The sequence below is a fragment of the Chiloscyllium plagiosum genome, chromosome 11 (genome assembly GCF_004010195.1).
Source record: "Chiloscyllium plagiosum isolate BGI_BamShark_2017 chromosome 11, ASM401019v2, whole genome shotgun sequence".
Taxonomy (NCBI): domain Eukaryota; kingdom Metazoa; phylum Chordata; class Chondrichthyes; order Orectolobiformes; family Hemiscylliidae; genus Chiloscyllium; species Chiloscyllium plagiosum.
Genome location: NC_057720.1, coordinates 79952387 through 79968154, shown reverse-complemented (window position 1 = coordinate 79968154; position 15768 = coordinate 79952387).

Here is a 15768-nt window from a genome sequence, read left to right as displayed (position 1 = left end):
CTAACCTTTTTCACACTCTTAGTTCTTATCATCTCTACTCAGTTTTCTTCTGTCCTGGCCTGCTGTTCATAATCTCCTTGTTTACCTACCCCGTTCATACTCTCCCTCTTTGGGCTCTGTATCCATTTATCCGCTGTGCTCTCCCTTTCACCCCAAGCCCTCCAACACTCCAGCTTCAGCTTAAATATCACATTTTCCCAGCTACTCATAGCTCCGATGTGGAGTCACTGGACTCGAAACATTAAATCTGCTTTCTTCCCACCGATGTTGCCAGACCTGCCGAGTTTCACCACTAATTTCTGTTTTATTTGAAAGCAGTTTGGTTGTGTTTCAAGGTATCTTTGTACAATTACTTCATTCAAAACAAAATTTACTTGAATATGAAGTACTCAAATACATTTCTATTTCCCCATGCCAAATTGTGACCACCCACACCCACTCTGGCAGTTTACATTATACAAGTCAAATCCCATTTTGACACTTTCCAGCTTTGGCAGCAACTTCTGTTTTTGTTTGCCATTTTGATCAGATGCTTTGAAGCTTTCAACGTTGGCTTATATGCTGCAAACTACGAAATTGTCCGAGTCTTTGATTGTAATTATTTTCAGTTTTCTTTTAAAATCATCCTGAATGAGATTTACTTTGCACTTGCTGTTAAATTTACCTTAAATATGTCACATTGATAGTTGGGAAACTTCAATTTCAGGTTCACAAACATGTAATGCCTGATGTACACAAAGGCTTACTAAATGAGATGAAACTGTCGATTAGAGACTCAAAGAAATAGAATTGATGTTTCCTTTGGTCCTGATTGCTTGCACTAACCTGTGAACATTTAGGTCCACGTGAAGTTCAGGTACATTCTAAACAACGTGACTGGATAGCAGGCTGCAAGTTGACAACAACGAGATGAGTGTGAGACATCGGGCATGTTGACGTTCTGGAATGATAAATCTCAGGTTTAATAGACTTGTACCTTTGCTTATTTCTTTGATGAAGATGATGAAATTGGATAAAATAGGAATCAATGGCGTGAAATGTCTGTTCCTGGAATATTCCAACACACACGGTGCATCTTTGTTCTCCAGCTTCCTAGACTAATGTAGCTCACTGAGTCTGAGGTAACTCATAACTTTTTTTTAGTTTTCATCTACACAGTTTTCAGTAACATTATAAGCTGCTTTCAAATATGACACATTATTCTGAAAACTGCTCTGCTATGAATCTTAATAACTTCCCATGGTTATATGAATCATTCTAGATTAATAGTTAGTTGAGATAATATGGCAACTTTAACAAAATTAAAGACTGCAGAAAAGTTTACCACAACTTCGATTTATTTTTATATTTGTTCATAATATGGGTGACTCTGGCAAATCCACATTTGACATCAGTCCTAAATTGCCAGAGATCTTTCACTTGAACCTAATGCAGTCTTTATTGTGATTCTGCTTTTTTCAGGTCGTGAATTCCAAGATTTGTTTCATTGATATAGAAGGGGTGGTTATATAGGTTTGGATGACAATTAACTGAGGTGGCAATTTGAAGGATATGGAGTCAGACAGCACAGAAACAGACCCCTCGTTTCAACCGGTCCATGCCGAACATAATCCCAAACTAAGCTAGGCCCACATGAAGTTCAAGTACATTCTAAAGAATGTGACTGGATAGCAGGCTGTAAGTTGACAACAACGAGATGAGTGTGAGACATCGGGCATGTTGTCAGACCTACATCCTGGAATGAGAATGGGTTTGGCCCATATCCCTCCAAACCTTTCCTATTCATGTACTTATTCAATGTCTTTTAAACATTGTAACTCTACTGCGTCCACCACTTCCTCTGATAGTTCATTCTACACATGAACCACCCACTGCTTAAAAAGGTTGCCCCCAGTATCCTTTTTAAACCTTGCTCCTCTCTCCCTAAAAACATGTCCCCTAGTTTTGAAATGCCCCACGCAAGTAAAAATATCTTCACTATTCACCTTGTTAGTGCCCCTCATGATTTTATAAACCTCCATGAGATCACCCCTCAACCTCTTATGCTCCAGTGAAAGAAGTCCCAGCCTATCCAGCCTCTCCTTATAGCTCAGACTCCCCATTCCTGCAACTCCCGGGTAAATCTTTCCGAATCCTCTCCTGCTTAACTATATCCTTCCGAGAACACGAAGACCAGAACTGCGCACATACTCCAGATATGACCTCAACAACCCATACAACCTCAACATGACATCCTAACTCCTGTACTCAAAGGACTGAGCAGTGAAGACAAGCTTGGTAAATGCCTTCTTCATCACTCTGTAATGCAAATTTCAAAGAATTATGTGTCTGAACACCTCGGTCTCTCTGTTCTACAATTTTACCCAGGGCCCTATCATTAATTGTATAAGTCCTACCTTTGTTTGTTTTACCAAAATGCAATAACTCATACTTATCCAAATTAAACTCAATCAGCTACATGTCAGCCCATTGACTCAATTTATCAAGATCTATTTGTAATCTTAAACAACCTTCTTCATGGTCCACTATACCATCAATTTTGGTGTCATCTACAAACTTACTAACTATACCTCCTACATTCTCATCCGAATCATTTGTATAAATGCCAATCTAAAGTGAATACAGCACCAATCTCTGAGGGACACTGCTTGTCACAGGCCTCCAGTCTGAAAAACAGCCCTCCACTGCCACCCTCTGTCTCCAGCTTTAAAGCCAATTTTGCATCCAATTGGCAAGCTCTACCTGAATCTTATGCGATCTGACTTCACTCATTAGCCTACCATGTGGAACCTTATCAATAGCTTTGCTAAAGTCCAAGTAAACAATGTCTGCCACTGGGTTCCCATCAATCTTTCTGGTTACTTGCTCAAAAAACTCAATCAAGTTGACCTTATTCCTGCAATGTTGTTGTCTTTGCAATAGGTTTTAGCCAGGACTTAGTGAGGACACTTTTTCTGCAGATTTAAAGGATTTTGGGGTCATGTCTCACTCCAGGAACCTGAGCATGAAATTTAAATTGACCATTTATTCAGCACAGCGTTACATCATTAACAGAAGATTAAGGGATTTCTCTCTGGCATTCTGCCATGGTTTACTCCTCAGCCAATATCATTACCCCTCCGTTTTCTCATTGCTATTTTGGGGGGCTGCTGCATATAAATCGGCTGATGTGTTTCTTATATTTCAAAAAAATAGCATTGACATGTAGGGTGGTCATGAAAAGGGCTGTATAAATATAAGACCTTTCCTGTAGAAAGCTGTTGAGCTGTACGTTTGTGCCAAAAATAAGTGGTGATTTGCTGCAGTGCATCATATGATAAGCTCATTTCTCAACTACAGTGCACTGGTGGTGAGTAAATAGATAATGAGATTCCTAGCAGCAGTTCAGATTAAGCAGATTGCTTTGTCCGGATGGTGCCTAACCACATATTTTATGACTGAAACTATCCTGGTGGGTAGTGAATATTGCATCAAATTCTTGACTTTTGAGCCCAGACAGAGACCGGTGGTCATTTGAAAGCTCAGAGATTTGAGCCTCTTGACACTGAATAATAAGGATTTTATCGTCACATGTTGGTAGTACTGAACCAGTTTACTGGAATCATTGATAACTCCAAGCATTTTGAAGAGAAAATGGTGCTGGTGGTGATACCAATGACGATTACAAGGAAGTGATTGAACTTTTTCTGTTTAGTGATTGTCATTTGCATTCAGATACCAAAAATATTACCAGCCAAGGGGTTGTAATACTCACCCTTGATATATCCTACCAAGTGCAAACTGTGACACACTGTAGATATGAAAATATAAAAGCCAGCAGTGCAGCCTTTTAACCAGAATGGGCATTGAAGAATTGGCTCAATGTGGTAATAGGGAGAGAAAAAGAGAGAAAAACAAAGAGAGAATGAAAGAAAGAAAAGAGAGAGAACAAAAGTCAAAATCAAAGAGAAAAAGAGAGACAGAGGAAGGGAGAGAGGAAGGAAGAGTAAGAAAGAGAGAAACATGCGGATGTGTGTGTTTATTTATACAGAGCGAAAGCACCTTTCATGACCACCAGCAGTCGCAAAGTGTTTTACAGCCAATGAATTATATTTAAAGTGCATTCACTATTCTATTGAGTGGTGACGCTTGAGACCAGAATCCAAAGTGAAAAATGCAGCCGTGTGGTAATTATGCTAAAGGCACTGCTAATGGAACCTTATAACTGGTGCCAAGTGCTGCATGAGAAGAACATTTGCCAGGAATACCAACCCTTTGTCTTGCTTGTGCCATGCACCAAGTTCCTGGAGCATAAAGATAGGAATTTCAGGGTGAAACAAGAGTTGAAATGATGGAGACACATTTTGTTTCCTAAAATATGTTGCTGAAAAAAAAAGACTGCAATTAGCAGGTCAAAAAACAGAATTCATCGGCATATGGATATGCGGAGATCAAAGCTGGCACTGTTATCCCATTTTTAAGGGTTTTACAGTATTTAATACGTCAGCATTAGGAGATTTCAGTGAGTGGATTGTGGCAGCTTTTGTTTTGCTTTATTTAACAAATATGCATCAAGCACTTCACCCATCTCGAGTTAAGGATCAAAGTAATGTTTAAACATTATTTAGTGGGTTGTTTAGACAGGTTTTTGGAAAATAAAGCAGATTAAAAGATTTACAAGTGTTTTTGGCTGCAAGCCAGCACTTCCAAATGGCCAAAAAGGCTGTAACACATCCTAGAGTGCTCTTAGACACTGGCACAAACCAGTTAATCAGAAATGGCTTGGGTGCAGTTTAATTTGACATTTTCTTTCTCTATAATTCAAATGAATGTAAAGAATGACCACCCCCCCCCGCCACCTCCCAACCCACTCCAAAATCCATTGCAGTGGTGTTGAGTTCTTCTGTTTATATACCACAGTTCGGTCACTTTCCCAATTCATACAAGTGCAAAACCAATTTTCATAGCTTTTTTTGGCTGCAAGATATGTACTAATTTGTCGACATGAAACATTTGCCTTTTTCATTGTGCTTGAATGGAGTTTAAGAAAGATTTTATGACCATTGTTAAATGTGGAGATATTCTTCCTCTGCATTGGATAACAGGGGCAGCACGGTGGCTCAGTGGTTAGCACTGCTGTCTCACAGCACCAGGGACTCGCATTCGATTCCAGCCTCGGGAGACTGTCTGTGTGGAGTTTGCACATTCTCCCCGTGTCTGCGTGGGTTTACTCTGAGTGCTCCAGTTTCCTCCCACAATTCAAAGATGTGCAGGTTAGGGTAGATTGACCGTGGGAAATTGCCTGTAGTGTTCAGGGAGGTGTAGGTTAGGTGCATTAGTCTGGGGTAAATGTAGAGTAATAGGGGAGGGGAATGGGTCTGGGTGGGTTACTCTTCAAAGGCTCGGTGTGGACTTGTTGGGCCAAAGGGCCTGTTTCCACACTGTTGAGATTCTATATAAAAAGAAACAGGGATGGGTATGGTGGGGAATTATAAAAGGAAGGTATAGCAGAGATGAGTTTTGCTTGAAGCATGAAACCTTTCTGCCATGGTTGGGGGGGGGGGCTGTGTTTGAAATCTTGTCTACTGTGCAGCTACACTAGTGGGACATTTCACATTTTTCACTAGTGTCCTTTAGGCAAGGAAATCCATCATCCTTACCTGATCTGGCCTGCGTGTGACTCCAGACCCCCAGAATGTGGTTGACTCTTTACTACCCTCTGGGCAATGTGGGATGGACAATAAATGCTGGCCTAGCCAGAGATGCCCACATCCTGTGAGTGAATTTTTTAAAAAGTTTACTGGTTAAAGTGTTTTGCTGTTTGAGATGTGCAATTGCAATGTATTGCAAATTCTTTATCTGTGATATTGGTTCTATTTAAGTGAGGTGCTGGCATTAGTAAGGCTTTGGCCTCCTAGCTGCTAGAATGGTCATGTTCTCAAGAGTCAAGATCTACTGCAGGTCAGTTTTCTCCTGGACAAACAATATGCAACCACAATGTTGACATACATGAAGAATTCACATAGCCTTTGACTCCCACCCGGTGTTGAAGTTGAATTGCAATTTCTGCTCTTCTTTATGAAAGCACGTTCAGGTTTTGCATAGTCATTGGTGAACTAAAAGCCACTGTCTTATTTGAAGCTGACTTTTTCATGCTCCTTGGATGCTGTCTGAACTGCTGTGCTTTTCCAGCACCACTCTAATCCAGAATCTGGTTTCCAGCATCTGCAGTCCTGGCTTTTACTGAAATCTATAAAATGACTCCCTGACCTAAGGAAATTGGTGGAATGGATTTCCTCTGAGTGCTGCTGCTATGAAAAGACTCACCACTGAATTGAATTACCACAGGCAGCATGTTAAATTTAAAATAAAGTGTGGCGTGGACCTCAATAGTTACTTGATGCTTGCGAGTTGCAGCGACCTGCCTCATTACCCCCTTTTTCACAGGATGATTTGAACAGAGAATCCGATTTCTTTATTACTTTCAAAAATGGAATCTGTGTGCATTGATAAGGGAGTAGGCCTTTCAGCCCCTCGAGCCTGTTCCAACAGTCAATGAGATTATGGCTGTGGCCCAACTCCATTCACCTTTCTTTAGCCCATACCCTTTAATACCTTTGCTTACCAAAAATGATCTGTCTCTGATTTAAACCTAACAACTGACCTTTCGATGGCCTGGTGTTACTTTGCTGGACTTTTAATCCAGAGACCCCAGGTAATGTTTCATGGACTTGGGTTTGAATGCTATCATGGCAGATAGTGGAATTTGAATTCAATAAAAAGGTCATGAACCGATTGTCGGAAAAGCCCACCTGGTGAGCTCATGTCCTTTAGGAAGAAAATTACCATCCTTACCTGGTCTGGCTTTCACGTAACTCCAGACCCACTACAATGGGCAGTTAGGGACAGGCAACAAATATTGGCCCAGCCAGCGACACCCTCATTTTGCAGAAGAATGTTTCAAACACTGCTATCCTTGTGTGTTGGTGTGCTTCTTAACATCTCTCCTGCAAGGTCTGGCCCTAATTCATAGGTAATGACCCCTCCAACCAACCCCCCCCCCCCCGCTCCCACCCCATTCTAGAGTTCCGTACCAGTATAGTTTATCTTTACCTATCTTGTCCTTTCCCATTAATATCATAGAATATTACAGCACAGGAACATGACCCCAAATTAAACTAATCCCTTCTGTCTACCCATGGTCCATATCCCTCCATTCCTTGCTTATTCATGTGTTTATCTAAAAGCCCCTTAAATGCCCCTATTGTATCAGCCTCCACCACCACCCCTGGCAGTGCATTTAGGCACCTACCACTGTCTGTGCAAAAACTTGCCCCTCACATCTCCTTTGAACTTCCCTCCTCTTACCTTAAATGCTTGCCTTCTAGTATTAGATATTTCACCTCTGGGAAAAGATTCTGACTCTATCTATGTCTCTCATAATTTTATAAACTTCTGTTAGATCTTCCCTCAGTTCCACCAGTTAGATGAGCCATAAAACACTTCAACTTAGAACATAGAACACAGAAAAGTACAGCACAGAACAGGCCCTTCAGCCCGCATTGTTGTGCCGAGGATTATTCCTAAACTAAAATAAAATAACCTAACCTACGCATCCCTCAATTCACTGCTGTCAAAGTGCATGTCCTCTGACTCTTCAGTTCTATGAAGTTCCAAGGTAAACCCTTTGCAACCCAGAAATTGTCCAAGTACTTCCATCTCTTCCAGCTCTTTCAGCTTCTTTCATCCTGTTATTTTTATGGACTATGTGTTCCTATCAGCAGCACTCTCAGGACTGTTAAGTGAGAGCTTGTTTATTTTCTAATTGGCTGTGGTGGAGTTGGTGGTGATGGTAGGAGTTCAGGCTAATATGATCCACATTTTTAAATTAGTCAGATGTACAGAGGGATGGTAATTCTTTTTATTAATTCTAGGACTTGGTCATCACTGTCTAGACCAGTATTTAATGTCCATCTCTAAATGTTTTGCAGAAGGTGATGTTGGAACTGCCTTCTTGAACCATTGTAGTTCTTTGGGTGTAAAGGTTCTCAAAGTGCTGTCAAGGATGGAATGCAGTGAATTCAGGGAACCTTGTGACATTTGTAAAGTGCATTGTAAATTTACATTCAGCATTTAATGTTGGAAAGTTAAGTTTCTGGAGCAAAAAAATCGCTGTGTTTAGGAAGCGAGACTTGACCTTAGGAACTTCTAAATCAGATTTTGCATATCTGTTTTATATTTCAGAAAACAATAGTGTTAAAGGCCAGACCAAACCTCCTTAAAATATATTCAAAAGACAGCCCTAAACCCTAATTTTTCTTATTTTAAAGGCAAATGTGAAGTGTTGCATTCTGGATGCAATTCAATTGGTCAAACTACTGAACATTAAGTCAAACTCACTATTCATACACCATAATTAAATACAACAAAAGAAAGAAAAAAGTGGAATAACTTAACTCTATTGGAAAACTCAACAGAATAACAGATTATTTAACTACTAAACAGTAACTGTTCCAGTATAGTTACATCCCATAAACACATCCTAGACAAAGGCAAATTCAAGAAAGTCGATTGTTTCATAGGCAGTTCTCCATTTCAGGAGCAAAAACATCAAGAGAAACTCATAGAGGGAGAGTAGCAGGGAGAGATGTACTACAGCTTCCCAACTCAGCAGCTGCTGCTCCTGCTGAAAATCTAAAACTAAACATTTTGGTTCTTTGGGAGCTTGCCCCACCCATTCATGCTGCTTCTATTGTTCCTGCTTTAAAAAAAACCCAAGGCCTCACAAGCTGTTTACTTTAAGGGCTTTCAATAAACCACACAGCACCTCTGACTTAAAACTTCTCTTCAAAATAATCAAGACAAAGTTTTAAAGCCATAGTTTTGTCACACCTCCCCCATTTGAAAGAAAAGATGGCTTCATTTTTAAAACCTTTAGGTCTCACATTATTAGTACACTATAGTAGATATACATTACATTGACTCTAAGCATGTAACATTCACTACTACAGTCCATTTCAGTCTATTTTTTCCTGCTATTGAATGCCGCCATCTTCCTTCATCAAAGTCATGACCATGTATTAGCAATTACATTTCCTCCTGCTACAGGTATAATTTTCAAATTGAATGGCTGCAATAATGAACTCCACCTAAACAGTCTTTTATTCTTAAACTTTTCCAAAACTTTAAGGGTATATGATCAGTACATACAAATGTCTCAGACTCATTACTGGTAATATAAATGTTGAAATGTTGCAAAGCCAACACCAACCTGAAGGTACCCTTCTAGTCATAGAGTATTTGTTTTGATGATTAATTACAATCACAATTGACCTTTATTTTCAGAAGGACAATATCTGTTCATTGGTCATTCTTTGTATTCACATGGAAATGACTGTAGGTACGTGGTCAGGTGACCCATGACCTCTAGGATTGTTACAGAAGTATCAATACCTTTTCATGAAGATGGATAGAAACAAGAAATGTGGAAGTTAAATCTAGCCAGACTCTGCAGGGCTGGAACAGACAGTATTCATGCATTCTGGCCATGGACAATCAAGTTCCTACCTAAACCAGCCAGGACTTACAAGAATGTTGCCAGGGTTGGAGGATTTGAGCTATAGGGAGAGGCTGAACAGGCTGGCGCTGTTTTCCTTGGAACGTCGGAGGCTGAGGGGTAACCTTATAGAGGTTTACAAAATTATGAGGGGCATGGATAGGGTAAATAGGCAACGTCTTTTCCCTGGGGTCGTAGAGGGCATAGGTTTAGGGTGAGGGGGAAAGATATAAAAGAGACTTAATGGGCAATGTTTTCACACAGAGGGCAGTACGTGTATGGAATGAGCTGCCAGAGGAAGTGGTGGAGGCTGGTACAATTGCAACATTTAAGAGGCATTTGGATGGGTATATGAATAGGAAGGGTTTGGAGGGATATGGGCCGGGTGCTGGCAGGTGGGATTAGATTGGGTTGGAATATCTGGATGGCATGGACAGGTTGGACTGAAGGGTCTGTTTCCATGCTGTACATCTCTATGACTCTATGACTCTATGACTGGAACTGCTTGGACAGGTGTTATTGGCCATATTGTTCCTGAACAGACCATTGTTAACATCTCCAGTGAAACGTCTTTGTTAGAAGAATGCTACACAGACTTGATGGCACCAGCTCAGTAGGAAGCCAGGTTAGACAGTGTGATAAGGACAGACTTGACAGGTGAAAGTTCAGACCATGTTCTGCCACCTCCATGTATGGAAGGTAGTCACCTAATTGGATCTTCCTGACCCCTGCTTGGTGCTGAGATTGGACATAGGCCAGAAGAATCTTTGAGAAGGGTGTGAAGAGAGTGATAAAAGGGGCAACCTGGAATCCCAGCGGAGCTCTGCTTTTTGCACGTTCTTCAACAATGTCTCCAGTCAGCACCTTCAACTGACAACCGAGGTGCACAGCATCCCCAGCACTTTATACTTCATGGCGAGCATCATCAGACTGGCCAGACCCAGAAGACCATCACAGTGAGACGACGCAAAGACCTGAACCAGCTCCATACGACAGGGGAAGCCCAAATCAACCACTGCAGATCCTGAAATATTAACCAACCCTCAAAGACCAAAGAAAAGCCTGCCCCAGCCTTATTGAATGGATATTACTATTCTTTTCAGCTGAACAGTTCAAACTGTCAAACAAATTATCACTGGACTATTAATCTAAAAACTAACGTAATGTTCTGGGGACTTGGCAACCCTCAAAGACCAAAGAAAAGCCTGCCCCAGCCTTATTGAATGGATATTACTATTCTTTTCAGCTGAACAGTTCAATCACAGTTTTAGGAACCTGTTGATAGGGTGTAGCTAATCCTTGAAAGCATGTGTCAGAAATGGATAGCTATTGCACGTTCGGGACTGCTTGCTTAGTGATGTAAGACTGTTTCCTGAAGAGTTCTGCTAAGATCTGATCAAGTTTGACAGAGTCTATTTAAAGTAAATGAGTAGAGTCTGGATAATACTGTTTTTCCTCAATAAAGCGTTCAATAAAGTTGTCTTGAACCATCCTCTGCCTCTTGTCTTTGTTTTTCTTATCAGGTAACGTATCTCAGTTAAAAGGGTGGCTGCAAACTGGTCAAGGCTAGACAGAGTACATTTACCACCTTTCATTTTACAACAGGTATCTCTGCTTCACCACACATGTGCCAGCATGTGTAATGTATATTACTTGTCACCCAATATCTATTCACCAAGCTTTCTTAGTGGTTTGAAGGAGCCTTTGCCACCTCAATCGGATATCTTTTTTTTAATTCAGTCACAGGATGTGGGCTTTACTGGTCAGGCCAGAATTTATTAACTGTCGTTATTGGCTCAGAGGGCAGTTAAATGTCAACCATATTGCTGTGGGTCTGAAGTCACATGTGGGCCCAACCAAGTAAGGACAGCAGTTTCCTTCCCGAAAGGACATTAGTGAACCAGATGGTTACTTCAACAATCGATAATGGATTCATGATCATCATTCAGCTCTTAATTTCAGACATTTATTGAATTCAAATTACTCCAGCTGCCATGGCAGGATTAGAACCAAGTCCCCAGAACATTACGTTAGTTTTTAGATTAATAGTCCTGTGATAATACTACTAGGCCGTCAGCTGCCTGTCTAGGGTTAGGGATAGGTATCTGGGCAGAATTGTGACATGTGGAAATCCCACTGTCTTAGCAAATGTTTTGGACATCTCATCAACAAACTGTGGGCTGTTGTCGGAAGCACAACATCTGGAATACCATGAGTAGTGACCCTCTCCTGTAGGATTCTCTTGGCCTTTTCGGTGGTCATTGATGTCAGCTTTTTAACCTCAAATCAACTTGAGCAATGATCGAACACAATGTGGTCAGCATAACCGTCATTGATACGCAGGTTCATGTCCAAATGGGTGTGGAATCTATCAGCAAACTCTAAATGAATTAGGAGGGGTTGTTGCTTGTAATGGTGCATATATTAGAATTGAATACAAGCTGCACTGCTTTGAGATCCCCAGGCATGAAACAGTCCCTTGAGCTCTTCTTCTTCACTTGGTTATGCTTTGGTGAATCCTCTGAAGAATGTTGTTCTCAATGAATGTTCCTCCTTGATTAGTGTTAATTGATTTCTTGAGGCTGGCCAAGATAACATGGTTGCCTCGAAACCCAAAAGCATGTACGTTAACCATGGGTCTGGAAAACACATCAGCTGATATCTGCCACTTGCCTTGAACATACTTATACGAAAATCTCATAAATCTGAGGAGGCATTTTTGCTCATGGTTTCTCACTTGGCAATGGTTTATGATTGGTCTCAATCAAGATTTTGAGGCCTGGAATGTGACACAAAATTTTCACAGGTCCACATAAGTGCCAAAGCCCCTTTCTCAATGATGGTGCATTGGGTTTTCTTATGTATTGGTGTCTTTGAAGTATAATTTTTGGTTTTCAGTATCCTTCTGGATGTTTCTGAAATGAACTGGACCAATATCGGTACCTAAGGCATCTGCAGCAATAATAATGGGATGTGATGGCTTGTAATTGGCCAAGACACCAGTGGAGGTCAGCATGTCTTTAATCTTCTGAAAGGTAATGTGTTGCAGTACATACAAATCTCAAGATTGTAATTTCCTTAAGAGAGTTCTCAAGACTTCTGTAACAAGCAAAAATATAGACAATGTATTTCCGAGACCCAGAATCACTGCAGATCATGGGAATTCTTTGACCATCTTGGTTTCTGGGAATCAGTGTATATTCCATTGTAAAGGTCATGCCTTTTTACTTCTGTTCTTTTTCATTGTGGACTGAAATGAGAAAACCAGTGATTTCAAAGATTTCTTCATTATTTGAAAGCAAGTCTTTGGTTCTCTTTGTGAACATTGTTTGCTCAGCTATTGGTTGTAGCTAGCAGTTACCGCTGATCTGGAGCCAAAGAGTTGTATACAAATCAAGCTTTAAATGTCAACAAATTGTAGATTGGTTTATAGATTGGTGACTAGTTACCAATGACAAAGACATTCTGCCTTTCAACAATTATCTGATTGGTTCTCATGTAGTTGAACAGTTTGGGGGCTATAAACAAGATACAGTGAAACTTTCATACCACAACTGGCTTGGGAGTTCTCTCTAAATTCAGACAATTAAACCAAATTCAGACAATTCAACAGACGTTACCAGATCTTAAAATCCAGCTCTACGTAAAATTTGGAGACAACATTAACCTTGAAGTAGATGACAACTTATCTGTTTATTCTTACCAGTCATGTTTCTCTTGATTAAATGATTTTTTTCAAAAAGTTCAACAATGTCAGTGTATGACCTCGATCCTCCATTTTCTCTTACATCCACTGTTCTCACCCTGGCCCTGTCTTGTTTGAGTTTTGTTGGTTTTGCTGTCATCAGAGTGGACCCATTTTCTCCTTTTTTGCAGCTAATATTTACACCTATTTTACATCTTTGTCACTCCTCCATTCATAACCCATGAAATTTTAACATCGGTAATTGTGTAAAGGCGGGGTTTCAATTTGTAGAGTCACATGCTGATGCTTTCCTGTAGATTGAGCCTAATTCCTTGTAATAAACAGTAACAAAATTCTAAGAGGATAGTGATAAGCAGCAGTGTTTATCCTTTGCTGAAATGGCATGGTCTCAGGAACGTCAGCAAAGTAAACCCGAATGAGGCACTGGCTGTTTCAGCATGGTGGACCCAGTGTCGAGTTTGAGCCCAATTCGATACCCAGCAGATTGCCACAGCTGCAATGCCAAGATCAGCCCAGTGGAGATTCATGGAGACGTTGATATCAGTGGAGGCAAGATGGCGCTAAAAATGGTGGCACAGTTCCAGCAGCAGAGGTGGGCTCCAGCACAGGGCTGGCCTGGATACCTGACAGCAGAGGCAGTGGCATTCCAGCTGCAGTGATGTGCAGGGAATCGGGGAACTCGTGCGTTTGCAGACTAAGGGTGGACTTTGTGGCTCTTTTTTTTGGTTGCGCGGGCTCATGGTGGAGGCAGGAGAGTGATCTGGATGTTTCCTTTCAGAGTCATAGAGATGTACAGCAGGGAAACAGACCCTTCGGTCCAAACCATCTATGCCAACCAGATAGCCTAACCTAATATAATCCCATTTGCCAGCTCTTGGTCCATATCCCTCTAAATGCTTCCTATTCATATACCCAGCCACATGCCTCTTAAATGCTGTAATTGTACCAACCTCCACCACTTCCTCTGGCAGCTCATTCCATATACGCATCACTCTCTATGCGAAAAAGTTGCCCCTTAGGTCCTTTTAAATTTTTCCCCTCTCACCCTAAACCTATGTCCTCTAGTTCTGGACTCCTCCAGAAAAAACCTTGTCTACTTACTTATCCATGCCTCTCATGATTTTATAAACCTCTATGAGGTCACCCTTCAGCCTCCGACGCTCCAGGGAAAACAGCCCCAGTCTATTCAGCCTCTCCCTGTAGCTCAAACCTCCAACCCTGACAACATCCTTGAAGATATTTTCTGAACCCTTTCAAGTTTCACAACATCTTTCTGATAGAAGGAGACCAGAATCACACTCAATATTCCAACAGTTGCCTAACCAATGTCCTGTACAGCGACAACATGACCTCACAACTCCTGTACTCAATGCTCTGACCAATAAAGGAAAGCATAGCAAATGCTTTCTTCACTATCCTATCTACCTGCGACTCCACTTTCAAGGAGCTATGAACCTGCACTCCAAGGTCTCTTTGTTCAGCAACATTCCCTGTGACCTTACCTTTAAGTGTATAAGTCCTGCTCTGATTTACATTTCCAAAATGCAGCACCTCACATTTATCTAAATTAAACTCCATCCGCCACTCCTCAGCCCATTGGCCCATCTGATCAATTTCTGATTGTAATCTGAGGTAACCTTCTTCGCTGTTCACTACACCTCCAATTTTGGTATCATCTGCAAACTTACTAACTGTACCTTCTATGTTCACATCCAAATCATTTATAGAAATGACGAAAAGCAGTGGATCCACCACCGATCTTTGTGGCACACCATTGGTCACAGGCCTCCAGACTGAAAAGCAACCCTCTATCACCACCCTCTGTCTTCTACCTTTGAGCCAGTTACGTATCCAATTTAGAACTTTAACTTTTATATCACTATTTTAAAACTACTTGAATTATGATCGCTGGTCCCAAAATGCTCCCCCACTGACACCTCAGTCACCTGCACTGGCTTATTTCCCAAGAGTTCTTTTGGCTGTCTCTTTTATTTCTGCTTTTGTTTTTAATCCTGTCTCATGCATTCCTGTCCTCGAGTCCACATGACGATAAAATCTAAATCTTCTATCTGAAAATGCACTCCTCAGATGGTAACTATCTTCATGCTGTGACTTATTTTGCTTCAATGAATGAATTGGTTGTTAAAGGTTTTATTGAATCTTTGTTGTTGTAAAATGTGAAATATTTCAAGATTCTGTTTTCAACATAAAGTTTGATTTTCCTTTCCCAAAATGACTTCTGATATAATCCTTCTGCTGTGCGTCTGAAAGATTTGCCATAGACTTGTAAGTAGAACTTTTTTGAAATAATGAATAAGATTCAATGATACTTTTGGCTTCAAAGATATCTGCCATTCAGTTCTTTTTGTGATGTTTAATGAATAAGATCAGTTAAAATGAATTTGCCCAAACTATCAAAATAATAAAAACTTTACTAATTTCACTGTTAGGGCTCTGATACTTCTTTTTTTTTTACTTATCTTATTCATTAAAACATTACAAAAAGAAATGAACAGCAAAAATCATT